Genomic DNA, 12400 nt, shown 5'->3' with positions numbered 1-12400 from the left:
ATTTCAAGTGGTCCCAGATTTTGCACTAATTCTCCAATGGCGATTCACTGGGAATGTAAAGGTCAAAGGGTTTAGCTAAATTGGGGAGTTCCAGGGCAAGGGTCTGAATTGACTGCTCTTTCCATTCTTGAAAGGCCACTTCTGGATTCTATTCAAAAGGATCATCATCTTTTCCTTTCAGTGTTTCATATAGAGGCCCAGCTAGTGGACTGTAGTTAGGGATCCAGAAGCAGCAAACCCTGGCCTCCCCAGGAACCCCTAAGCTGTCTTCTAGTTTTAGAAAGGGGTAAGGCTGAAAATGGTTTCTTTCCTTTCCTGGGATGGGCTTCTCCGACCTTCTGTGAGAATGAAGCCCAGGCAGGTCACCGCAGTCTGTGATATTTGAGCTTTTTCTTGGACAACTTCTATCCTTTATTGGCTTGGTAGTTCAGAGGCCTCCTTAGTAGGGCTGGCGATCAGAATGTCGTCTGTGTACTGAAGTAGGGTTTCCTTTTCCAGAGGTAGAACTTTTAGGTCTTTAGCTAAGCTTTCCCCAAAGATGGTGTGGGAATTTTTGCACCCTTGGGGCAAGATGGCCCGGAAGTATTGTTTTAGTTGTATGTTGAGTCCTGCCACTCACAAGCCAAAATTTCTTGTGACTCTGGGACTAATGGAATACAAAAGAAGGCATCATTGAAGACTAATACAGAATACCATGTCCTGGTGGTTGGTAGAATGACCAGCAGGGTGTAGGAATTAGGAGCAGCTGGAGGTATATCCTCGGTGGCTTCACTGACTGTCCTGACATCCTTTACCAGGTCCCCAGCAGCCCATGGGGCTCTCGTGGTCAGACCAATCCCAGAATATGGAGCTCACCTGGGCAGGTACCCCACCCCCACCCCAGCCCACGGGGCTCTCGTGGTCAGGCCCCTCCCAGGATACAGAGCTACCCTTGCAGGTACCGTTGCAGGGCTGGGCACACAGGAACCGTGCACATAGCCCTCATTGCAGAGCACCCCCAGCACACCTGTCGCTCAGAGCTGACACAGAGCACCTCAGAGCAGGACTTGAACTAACAAACAGCAGCTGCGACAGGTCTGTGACCCTGGGCATCACTCTGTGCGGCCTCCCTCCACCTGGTCTTCCAGAGACTTCCACTGCACCCGGGGCACCAGGCCTCTGTCTCCAACCACCACCCACACCTCCTCTCCCTGACTCCTGGGTTCCTCTCATTAGGAGAGGGTTTTCTTGAAGTTGTCTCCCACTCATGGGCCAGATAAAATGATTAGAAAACAAGCCAAAGCTGCAGCCCCTTGTCTATCCTGACTCTCAGGAGCCCACACCTGTTCCTTGGACCTGGCCGGTTCAGCAAGTTCCATTTTCTGCAGCTGTGAGCCCCTGAGGGGTGATGATTGGCTGACCTGGGCAGCCTTACCATGCCGGCCAGCCCTCCCCAGGTGTGCCTGGGTTGAGATCAATATAAATACCACTCCAGGCAGCAAGAGGCCCTGCAGCCGTGCCTGATGCCATTTTCTCTGCCCTGTCAGCAGTCTCGGGGCTGGGCTGGTGGGAGGGAGTGAGAGGCCACGGCTTTGTGGGTGGCCCAGTGTGAGTGGGGCTCTGCTGGACTTTCTGCAGCAGTTGCCAGGCTGCCACCTGCTAAAGAAGAGGATGTGTCACCTATACCTGCTGCTGGAATTTCTCCCTGGGCAGAGGTGAGGAAGGAAAAAAGCAGTGGGGGCAGGGACAGGACGGGTATCTCAGGCAGGGAAATGGAAATCTTCCAGAAGAGCACCCAGGGCCAGGACCATCCTGGCTGGCCTGCAGGCACCAAGTCGGCCGGCATGCTGTCACTCGTGTGGCTCTATGGCCCTTCCTCTAGGCTTTCAAGTCCTTGTATATATTCAGGTGTTTTACCTGGGACGGGTGGGAATAGTTCAGCAGCAACTGGCCTGGGGCTCAGCTCACGTTTACTCACAGATGCCTCGGCACGGTGCCCCAGCTTTGCAATGAGGACGCTTGTTGCGTGGGGGCTGCTGGCTGAATGGGAGACGATTCCCCACCACTGACCAACTTCAGAATTGTTTACAACTGGAGCAAGTGCCCTGATACGGTTTTCCTCTGTGGAACTGGTGGGTTCTGTGTTTTTTTTTCTCTTTTTCATTTTTGGTTCAAGGTAGATTTTATTCCTCTTTTTTGTATTTACAGATATAAGCATGGAAATAATTTATTCATATAAATACATGTATGTGAAGGGAATAATTGTTTTTTCTGTTTTATTTTTTAAATTTTATTTCTTTTTAATTTTGAATTTTATTTTATATTTTTATACAGCAGGTTCTTATTGGTTATCTATTTTATACATATAAATGTATACATGCCAATCCCAGTCTCTCAACTCCTCCCACCACCACCCCCCCAACAGCTTTCCCCCCTTGTTGTCCATACGTTTGCTGTCTACATCTGTTGCTCTATTTATGCCTTGCAAAATGGTTAACCTGTACAGTTTTTCTAGGTTCCACATATATGCATGAATATACAAGATTTGTTTTTCTCTTTCTGACTTACTTCACTCTGTATGACACTCTCTAGATCCATCGACGTCTCTACAAATGACCCAATTTCATTCCTTTTCATGGCTTAGTAATATTCCATTTTATATATGTACCACAGCTTTATGCATTCGTCTGTCTGTGGGCATTTAGGTTGCTTCCATTACCTCGATATTGTAAAGAGTGAGGCAATGAACATTGCGGTGAATGTCTCTTTTTGATTTATGGTTTTGTCTGGGTATATGTCCAGAACTGGGATTGCTGTATCATATGGTAATTCTACTGTTAGTTTCTTAAGAAACTCCATATTGTTCTCCATAGTGACTGTATCAATTTATATTCCCAAAAATAGTGGAAGAGGGTTCCTTTTCTCCACACCCTTTCCAGCATTTTTTGTTTGTAGATTTTCTGATGATACCCATTCTACCAGGTGTGAGGTGATACTTCATTGTTGAGTCCATTTTGTTGAGCAAGGGGTAGGTCTTGTCTATTACATATTTAGCTTATGGAATGGTATCTCTGCTAATTTCAAACTCTGGTGTTATGCAGCACCCCAACTCACCTTCCCCCTTAAGCAAGCATAAGTTGGTTTTCTAAATTTGAGACCCTGTTCTGTTTTGTAATTCAGTTAGTGTGTAGCCAAGTTTACATTCCGTGTATTAGTGATATCTTATGATGTTTCTTTTTCTGTGTGACTTATTTCAGTTAGAATCATCATACCTGAATCCACTCATTATGCTGCTACGGGCCTGATGACATAGATGTCATTGCTGAGTGATATTGCATTGTACGTAAGTACCAAAACTTCTTTATCCATTTTTCACTTTCTGTGATATTGAACTTGTACCGTAAACGAGGTTCTTGTAAACAGAGCCGTACCAAACTTTGGGGTGGCTGTGTCTTTTTGATTTTAATTTCCCTAAGCTATAGGACCATAAATGGAAGTGCCCTAGGCTCTGTTGCTTTGTTGTTTAGATGTTTCCGGAAACACCATACACTTCTCCCAAGTGGCTGTTGGCAATTTACATCCCGCCCATCAGCATAACAAGGCTCCCAGTGCTCCATGGCCTGTCCTGCCTTTCTGGATTTTACAATTTTCTCAGATGGCCCTTTTGACCAGGGGGAAGTGAGACTTCATTGTAGTGCAGATTTCCTTTGCAAGCTTGCTTGTTTGGCCAAAACGGGCGTATGCGTTTTTTCCTGATATATATTCAGGAAAAAACGCATACGCCCTTTTTGGCCAAGTGCATCATTGTCGACGTTCTGCCTCTTTTCCTATGCTTTAAATGCAATTCCAGTCTACCTCCTGAAATCGGTTTCCTGCAATTCTGCCCCGCTTTCAAGTCCTCTTGGCAGCCTTACTTCAGTATATTTTTGGACGATAGCTGTCATTTATAACTCTGCAGGTTTGTGAATTACAGTGCCCCTGAGCTCCTTTCTTCAACTCGCTTTCTTGTGAGCTGGCCGCAACACCGCAGGATTGCTTCAGGCCCTAATCTGGTTCCGGCACGGCACGCTGAGCCTTTGGTTAATTCCTCTTCCTGGTGGGAAATGAGAGTTAAATTTGCCCGTCCAGACACCTCCAGCTAGTCTCTCATTGGTTCTCCCTATTCCTGTTCATCTTCCGCAGAAATTGCAAACTGGGCCAAACAGGAGGTTAAAGGCACTGACTCTCCAGGTCGGGAGAGTGTTAGTAAAGCATCTGGAATGTTGCACACGAGTACCAGGGGATGAGAACTGAGACAAATTGGAACACGTCTCCCGATCACACGGTTGATCATACTCTGGGTTCCACATGCATGTTTTAGCTGAAGGAAGAATCCCTTAAACCTGGAGAGTTGAGACCCGTGGAATGGGTACCATGCAATATGACTTCAAAGGGTCTTCATTTGCTCACCGAACCTCTCCAATCCTATCACTGCTGCGTTCATGCCCCTGTACACAAGCTTGATTCTCTATCGGAGACATAGCAATCCATAGGTTTTAAGATACTTACTGGTCAGGTACATTCTTAAGCGTTTAATATGGGGTTTTGAGTCCATCTCGTTGAGCAAGGAGTAGCTCTTGTCTATTACATATTTGGCTTAAGGAACTTTATCTGTGCTCATTTCAATCTCTGGTTTTATGCAGCACCCCAACTCACCTTTCCCCTTAAGCAAGCATAAGTTGGTTTTCTAAATTTGAGACCTTGTTCTGTTTTGTAATTCAGTTCATGAGTAGCCAAGTTTACATTCCGTGTATTAGTGATATCTTATGATGTTTCTTTTTCTGTGTGACTTATTTCAGTTAGAATCATCATACCTGAATCCACTCATTATGCTGCTACAGGCCTGATGACATAGATTTCATTGTTGAGTGATATTGCATTGTACGTAAGTACCACAATTTCTTTATCCATTTTTCACTTTCTGTGATATTGAACTTGTACCGTAAACGAGGTTCTTGTAAACAGAGCTGTCCCAAACTTTGGGGTGGCTGTGTCTTTTTCATTTTAATTTCCCTAAGCTATAGGACCATAAGTGGAAGTGTCTTAGGCTCTGTTGCTTTGTTTTTTAGATGTTTCAGGAAACACCATACACTTCTCCCTAGTGGCTGTTGGCAATTTACATCCCATCCATCAGCATAACAAGGCTCCCAGTTCTCCATGGCCTGTTCTGCCTTTCTGGATTTTACACTTTTTTCAGATGGCCCTTTTGACCGGGGGGAAGTGAGACTTCATTGTAGTGCAGATTTCCTTTGCAAGCTTGCTTGGTTGGCCAAAAAGGGCATATGCGTCTTTTCCTGAATATATTCAGGAAAAAACGCATACGCCCTTTTTGGCCAAGTGCATCATTGTCGACGTTCTGCCTCTTTTCCTATGCTTTAAATGCAATTCCAGTCTACCTCCTGAAATCGGTTTCCTGCAATTCTGCCCCGCTTTCAAGTCCTCTTGGCAGCCTTACTTCAGTATATTTTTGGACGATAGCTGTCATTTATAACTCTGCAGGTTTGTGATTACAGTGCCCCTGAGCTCCTTTCTTCAACTCGCTTTCTTGTGAGCTGGCCGCAACACCACAGGATTGCGTCAGGCCCTAATCTGGTTCTGGCACGGCACGCTGAGCCTTTGGTTAATTCCTCTTCCTGGTGGGAAATGAGAGTTAAATTTGCCCGTGCAGACACCTCCAGCTAGTCTCTCATTGGTTCACCCTATTCCTGTTCATCTTCCGCAGAAATTGCAAACTGGGCCAAACAGGAGTTTAAAGGCACTGACTCTCCAAGTTGGGAGAGTGTTAGTAAAGCATCTGGAATGTTGCACCCGAGAACCAGGGGAGGAAAACTGAGACATATTTGAACACGTGTCCCGATCACACAGCTGATCATACTCTGGGTTCCACATGCATGTTTTAGCTGAAGATAGAATCCCTTAAACCTGGAGAGTTGAGACCCGTGGAATGGGTACCATGAAATATGACTTCAAAGGGTCTTCATTTACTCACCGAACCTCTTCAATCCTATCACTGCTGCGTTTATGCCCCTGTACACACGCTTGATTCTCTTTCAGAGACATAGCAATCCATAGGTTTTAAGATACTTACTAGTCAGGTACATTCTTAGGCGTTTAATATGGGGTGTTGAGTCCATTTTGTTGAGCAAGGAGTAGCTCTTGTCTATTACATATTTGGCTTAAGGAACTTTATCTGTGCTCATTTCAATCTCTGGTTTTATGCAGCACCCCAACTCACCTTTCCCCTTAAGCAAGCATAAGTTGGTTTTCTAAATTTGAGGTCCTGTTCTGTTTTGTAATCCAGTTCCTGTGAAACCAAGTTTACATTCCGTGTATTAGTGATATCTTATGATGTTTCTTTTTCTGTGTGACTTATTTCAGTTAGAATCATCATACCTGAATCCACTCATTATGCTGCTACGGGCCTGATGACATAGATTTCATTGCTGAGTGATATTGCATTGTACGTAAGTACCACAACTTCTTTATCCATTTTTCACTTTCTGCGATATTGAACTTGTACCATAAACGAGGTTCTTGTAAACAGAGCCATCCCAAACTTTGGGGTGGCTGTGTCTTTTTGATTTTAATTTCCCTAAGCTATAGGACCATAAGTGGAAGTGCCCTAGGCTCTGTTGCTTTGTTTTTTAGATGTTTCAGGAAGCACCATACACTTCTCCCAAGTGGCTGTTGGCAATTTTCATCCCGCCCATCAGCATAACAAAGCACCCAGTTCTCCATGGCCTGTCCTGCCTTTCTGGATTTTACACTTTTTTCAGACGGCCCTTTTGACCGGGGAGAAGTGAGACTTCATTGTAGTGCAGATTTCCTTTGCAAGCTTGCTTGGTTGGCCAAAAAGGGCGTATGCGTTTTTTCCTGAATATATTCAGGAAAAAACTCATACCCCCTTTTGGCCAAGTGCATCATTGTGGACGTTCTGCCTCTTTTCCTATGCTTTAAATGCAATTCCAGTCTACCTCCTGAAATCGGTTTCCTGCAATTCTGCCCCGCTTTCAAGTCCTCTTGGCAGCCTAACTTCAGTATATTTTTGGACGATAGCTACCATTTATAACTCTGCAGGTGTGTGAATTACAGTGCCCCTGAGCTCCCTTCTTCAACTCGCTTTCTTGTAAGCTGGCCGCAACACCGCAGGATTGCTTTAGCCCCTAATCTGGTTCCGGCACGGCACGCTGAGCCTTTGGTTAATTCCTCTTCCTGGTGGGAAATGAGAGTGAAATTTGCCCGTCCAGACACCTCCAGCTAGTCTGTCATTGGTTCTCCCTATTCCTATTCATCTTCCGCAGAAATTGCAAACTGGGCCAAACAGGAGGTTAAAGGCACTGACTCTAAAAGTCGGGAGAGTGTTAGTAAATCGTCTGGAATGTTGCACCGGATTACCAGGGGACGAGAACTGAGACATATTGGAACACGTCTCCCGATCACATGGTCGATCATATTCTGGGTTCCACATGCATGTTTTAGCTGAAGGAAGAATCCCATAAAACTGGAGAGTTGAGACCCGTGGAATGGGTTCCATGCAATATGACTTCAAAGGGTCTTCATTTGCTCACCGAACCTCTCCAATCCTATCACTGCTGCGTTTATGCCCCTGTACACACGCTTGATTCTCTTTCGGAGACATAGCAATCCATAAGTTTTAAGATACTTACTAATCAGGTACATTCTTAGGCGTTTAATATGGGGTGTTGAGCCCATTTCGTTGAGCAAGGAGTAGCTCTTGTCTATTAATATTTGGCTTAAGGAACTTTATCTGTGCTCATTTCAATCTCTGGTTTTATGCAGCACCCCAACTCACCTTTCCCCTTAAGCAAGCATAAGTTGGTTTTCTACATTTGAGATCCTGTTCTGTTTTTTAATCCAGTTCCTGTGTAGCCAAGTTTACATTCCGTGTATTAGTGATATCTTATGATATTTCTTTTTCTGTGTGACTTATTTCAGTTAGAATCATCATACCTGAATCCACTCATTATGCTGCTATGGGCGTGATGCCTTAGATTTCATTGCTGAGTGATATTGCATTGTAAGTAAGTAGCACAATTTCTTTATCCATTTTTCACTCTCTGCGATATTGAACTTGTACCGTAAACGAGGTTCTTGTAAACAGAACCTTCCCAAACTTTGGGGTGGCTGTGTCTTTTTGATTTTAATTTCCCTAAGCTATAGGACCATAAGTGGAAGTGCCCTAGGCTCTGTTGCTTTGTTTTTTAGATGTTTCAGGAAACACCATACACTTCTCCCCTGTGGCTGCTGGCAATTTACATCCCACCCATCAGCATAACAAGGCTCCCAGTTCTCCAACGACTGTCCTGCCTTTCTGGATTTTACACTTTTTTCAGATGGCCCTTTTGACCGCGGGGAAGTGAGACTTCATTTTAGTGCAGATTTCCTTTGCAAGCTTGCTTGGTTGACCAAAAAGGGCGTATGCGTTTTTTCCTGAATATATTCAGGAAAAAACGCATACGCCCTTTTTGACCAAGTGCATCATTGTGGACGTTCTGCCTCTTTTCCTATGCTTTAAATGCAATTCCAGTCTACCTCCTGAAATCGGTTTCCTGCAATTCTGCCCCGCTTTCAAGTCCTCTTGGCAGCCTTACTTCAGTATATTTTTGGACGATAGCTGTCATTTATAACTCTGCAGTTTTGTGAATTACAGTGCCCCTGACCTCCTTTCTTCAACTCGCTTTCTTGTTAGCTGACCGCAACACTGCAGGATTGCTTCAGTCCCTAATCTTGTTTCGGCACTGCACGCTGAGCCTTTGGTTAATTCCTCTTCCTGAAGGTAAATGAGAGTTAAAATTGCCCGTCCAGACACCTCCAGCTAGTCTCTCATTGGTCCTCCCTATCCCTGTTCATCTTCCGCAGAAATTGCAAACTGGGCCAAACAGGAGGTTAAAGGCACTGACTCTCCAAGTCGGGAGAGTGTTAGTAAAGCGTCTGGAATGTTGTACCTGAGTACCATGGGACGAGAACTGAGATAAATTTCAACACATCTCCCGATCACACGGTTGATCATACTCTGGGTTCCACATGCATGTTTTAGCTGAAGGAAGAATCCCTTAAACCTGGAGAGTTGAGACCCGTGGAATGGGTACCATGCAATATGACTTCAAAGGGTCTTCATTTGCTCACCGAACCTCTCCAATCCTATCACTGCGGCGTTTATGCCCCTGTACTCATGCTTGATTCTCTTACAGAGACATAGCAATCCATAGGTTTTAAGATACTTACTAGTCAGGTACATTATAAGGCGTTAAACATGGGGTTTTGAGTCCATTACGTTGAGCAAGGAGTAGCTCTTGTCTATTACATATTTGGCTAAAGGAACTTTATCTGTGCTCATTTCAATCTCTGGTTTTATGCAGCACCCCAACTCACCTTTCCCCTTAAGCAAGCATAAGTTGCTTTTCTAAATTTGAGACCCTGTTCTCTTTTGTAATCCAGTTCCTGTGTAGCCAAGTTTACATTCCGTGTATTAGTGATATCTTATGATGTTTCTTTTTCTGTGTGACTTATTTCAGTTAGAATCATCATACCTGAATCCACTCATTATGCTGCTACGGGCCTAATGACATAGATGTCATTGCTGAGTGATATTGCATTGTACGTAAGTACCACAACTTCTTTATCCATTTTTCATTTTCTGCTATATTGAACTTGTACCGTAAACGAGGTTCTTGTAATAAGAGCCGTACCAAATTTTGGGGTGGCTGTGTCTTTTTGATTTTAATTTCCCTAAGCTATAGGACCATAAGTGGAAGTGCCCTAGGCTCTGTTGCTTTGTTTTTTAGATGTTTCAGGAAACACCATACACTTCTCCCCTGTGGCTGCTGGCAATTTTCATCCCACCCATCAGCATAACAAGGCTCCCAGTTCTCCAACGACTGTCCTGCCTTTCTGGATTTTACACTTTTTTCAGATGGCCCTTTTGACCGCGAGGAAGTGAGACTTCATTTTAGTGCAGATTTCCTTTGCAAGCTTGCTTGGTTGACCAAAAAGGGCGTATGCGTTTTTTCCTGAATATATTCAGGAAAAAACGCATACGCCCTTTTTGACCAAGTGCATCATTGTGGACGTTCTGCCTCTTTTCCTGTACTTTAAATGCAATTCCAGTCTACCTCCTGAAATCGGTTTCCTGCAATTCTGCCCCGCTTTCAAGTCCTCTTGGCAGCCTTACTTCAGTATATTTTTGGACGATAGCTGTCATTTATAACTCTGCAGTTTTGTGAATTACAGTGCCCCTGAGCTCCTTTCTTCAACTCGCTTTCTTGTTAGCTGACCGCAACACCGCAGGATTGCTTCAGTCCCTAATCTGGTTTCGGCACTGCACGCTGAGCCTTTGGTTAATTCCTCTTCCTGATGGGAAATGAGAGTTAAAATTGCCCGTCCAGACACCTCCAGCTAGTCTCTCATTGGTCCTCCCTATCCCTGTTCATCTTCCGCAGAAATTGCAAACTGGGCCAAACAGGAGGTTAAAGGCACTGACTCTCCAAGTCGGGAGAGTGTTAGTAAAGCGTCTGGAATGTTGCACCCGAGTACCAGGGGACGAAAACTGAGACATATTTGAACACGTCTCCCAATCACACGGTTGATCATCCTCTGGGTTCCACATGCATGTTTCAGCTGAAGGAAGAATCCCTTAAACCTGGAGAGTTGAGACCCGTGGCATGGGTACCATGCAATATGACTTCAAAGGGTCTTCATTTGCTCACCGAACCTCTCCAATCCTATCACTGCTGCGTTTATGCCCCTGTACACACGGTTGATTGTCTTTCAGAGACATAGCAATCCATAGGTTTTAAGATACTTACTAGTCAGGTACATTCATTGGCGTTTAATATGGGGTGTTGAGTCCATTTCGTTGAGCAAGGAGTAGCTCTTGTCTATTACATATTTGGCTTAAGGAACTTTACCTGTGCTCATTTCAATCTCTGGTTTTATGCAGCACCCCAACTCACCTTTCCCCTTAAGCAAGCATAAGTTGGTTTTCTAAATTTGAGACCCTGTTCTGTTTTGTAATCCAGTTCCTGTGTAGCCAAGTTTACATTCCGTGTATTAGTGATATCTTATGATGTTTCTTTTTCTGTGTGACTTATTTCACTTAGATTCATCATACCTGAACCCACTCATTTTCTGCTACAGGCCTGTTGACAGAGATTTCATTGCTGAGTGATATTGCATTGTACGTAAGTACCACAACTTCTTTATCCATTTTTCATTTTCTGCTATATTGAACTTGTACCATAAACGAGGTTCTTGTAAACAGAGCCGTCCCAAAATTTGGGGTGGCTGTGTCTTTTTGATTTTAATTTCCCTAAGCTATAGGACCATAAGTGGAAGTGCCCTAGGCTCTGTTGCTTTGTTTTTTAGATGTTTCAGGAAACACCATACACTTCTCCCCAGTGGCTTTTGGCAATTTACATCCCACCCATCAGCATAACAAGGCTCCCAGTTCTCCATAGCCGGTCCTGCCTTTCTGGATTTTACACTTTTTTCAGATGGCCCTTTTGACCGCGGGGAAGTGAGACTTCATTTTAGTGCAGATTTCCTTTGCAAGCTTGCTTGGTTGACCAAAAAGGGCGTATGCGTTTTTTCCTGAATATATTCAGGAAAAAACGCATACGCCCTTTTTGACCAAGTGCATCATTGTGGACGTTCTGCCTCTTTTCCTATGCTTTAAATGCAATTCCAGTCTACCTCCTGAAATCGGTTTCCTGCAATTCTGCCCCGCTTTCAAGTCCTCTTGGCAGCCTTACTTCAGTATATTTTTGGACGATAGCTGTCATTTATAACTCTGCAGTTTTGTGAATTACAGTGCCCCTGAGCTCCTTTCTTCAACTCGCTTTCTTGTTAGCTGACCGCAACACCGCAGGATTGCTTCAGTCCCTAATCTGGTTTCGGCACTGCACGCTGAGCCTTTGGTTAATTCCTCTTCCTGGTGGGAAATGAGAGTTAAAATTGCCCGTCCAGACACCTCCAGCTAGTCTCTCATTGGTCCTCCCTATCCCTGTTCATCTTCCGCAGAAATTGCAAACTGGGCCAAGCAGGAGGTTAAAGGCACTGACTCTCCAAGTCGGGAGAGTGTTAGTAAAGCGTCTGGAATGTTGCACCCGAGTACCAGGGGACGAAAACTGAGACATATTTGAACACGTCTCCCGATCACACGGTTGATCATCCTCTGGGTTCCACATGCATGTTTCAGCTGAAGGAAGAATCCCTTAAACCTGGAGAGTTGAGACCCGTGGAATGGGTACCATGCAATATGACTTCAAAGGGTCTTCATTTGCTCACCGAACCTCTCCAATCCTATCACTGCTGCGTTTATGCCCCTGTACACACGGTTGATTGTCTTTCAGAGACATAGCAA

At 44.6% G+C, this 12400-nt stretch overlaps 1 long non-coding RNA gene across 3 annotated transcripts in view; it reads right to left on the bottom strand.

The window, feature by feature from the left end:
- The window catches only part of LOC125963348 (uncharacterized), a 510776-nt gene that overhangs the window by 256560 nt on the left and 241816 nt on the right, over positions 1-12400 (bottom strand). The gene's annotated exons all lie outside the window — the stretch shown is intronic.

Source organism: Orcinus orca, unplaced genomic scaffold (genome assembly GCF_937001465.1).
Source record: "Orcinus orca unplaced genomic scaffold, mOrcOrc1.1 scaffold_23, whole genome shotgun sequence".
Taxonomy (NCBI): domain Eukaryota; kingdom Metazoa; phylum Chordata; class Mammalia; order Artiodactyla; family Delphinidae; genus Orcinus; species Orcinus orca.
This window is presented reverse-complemented; position numbering and strand designations above follow the sequence as displayed.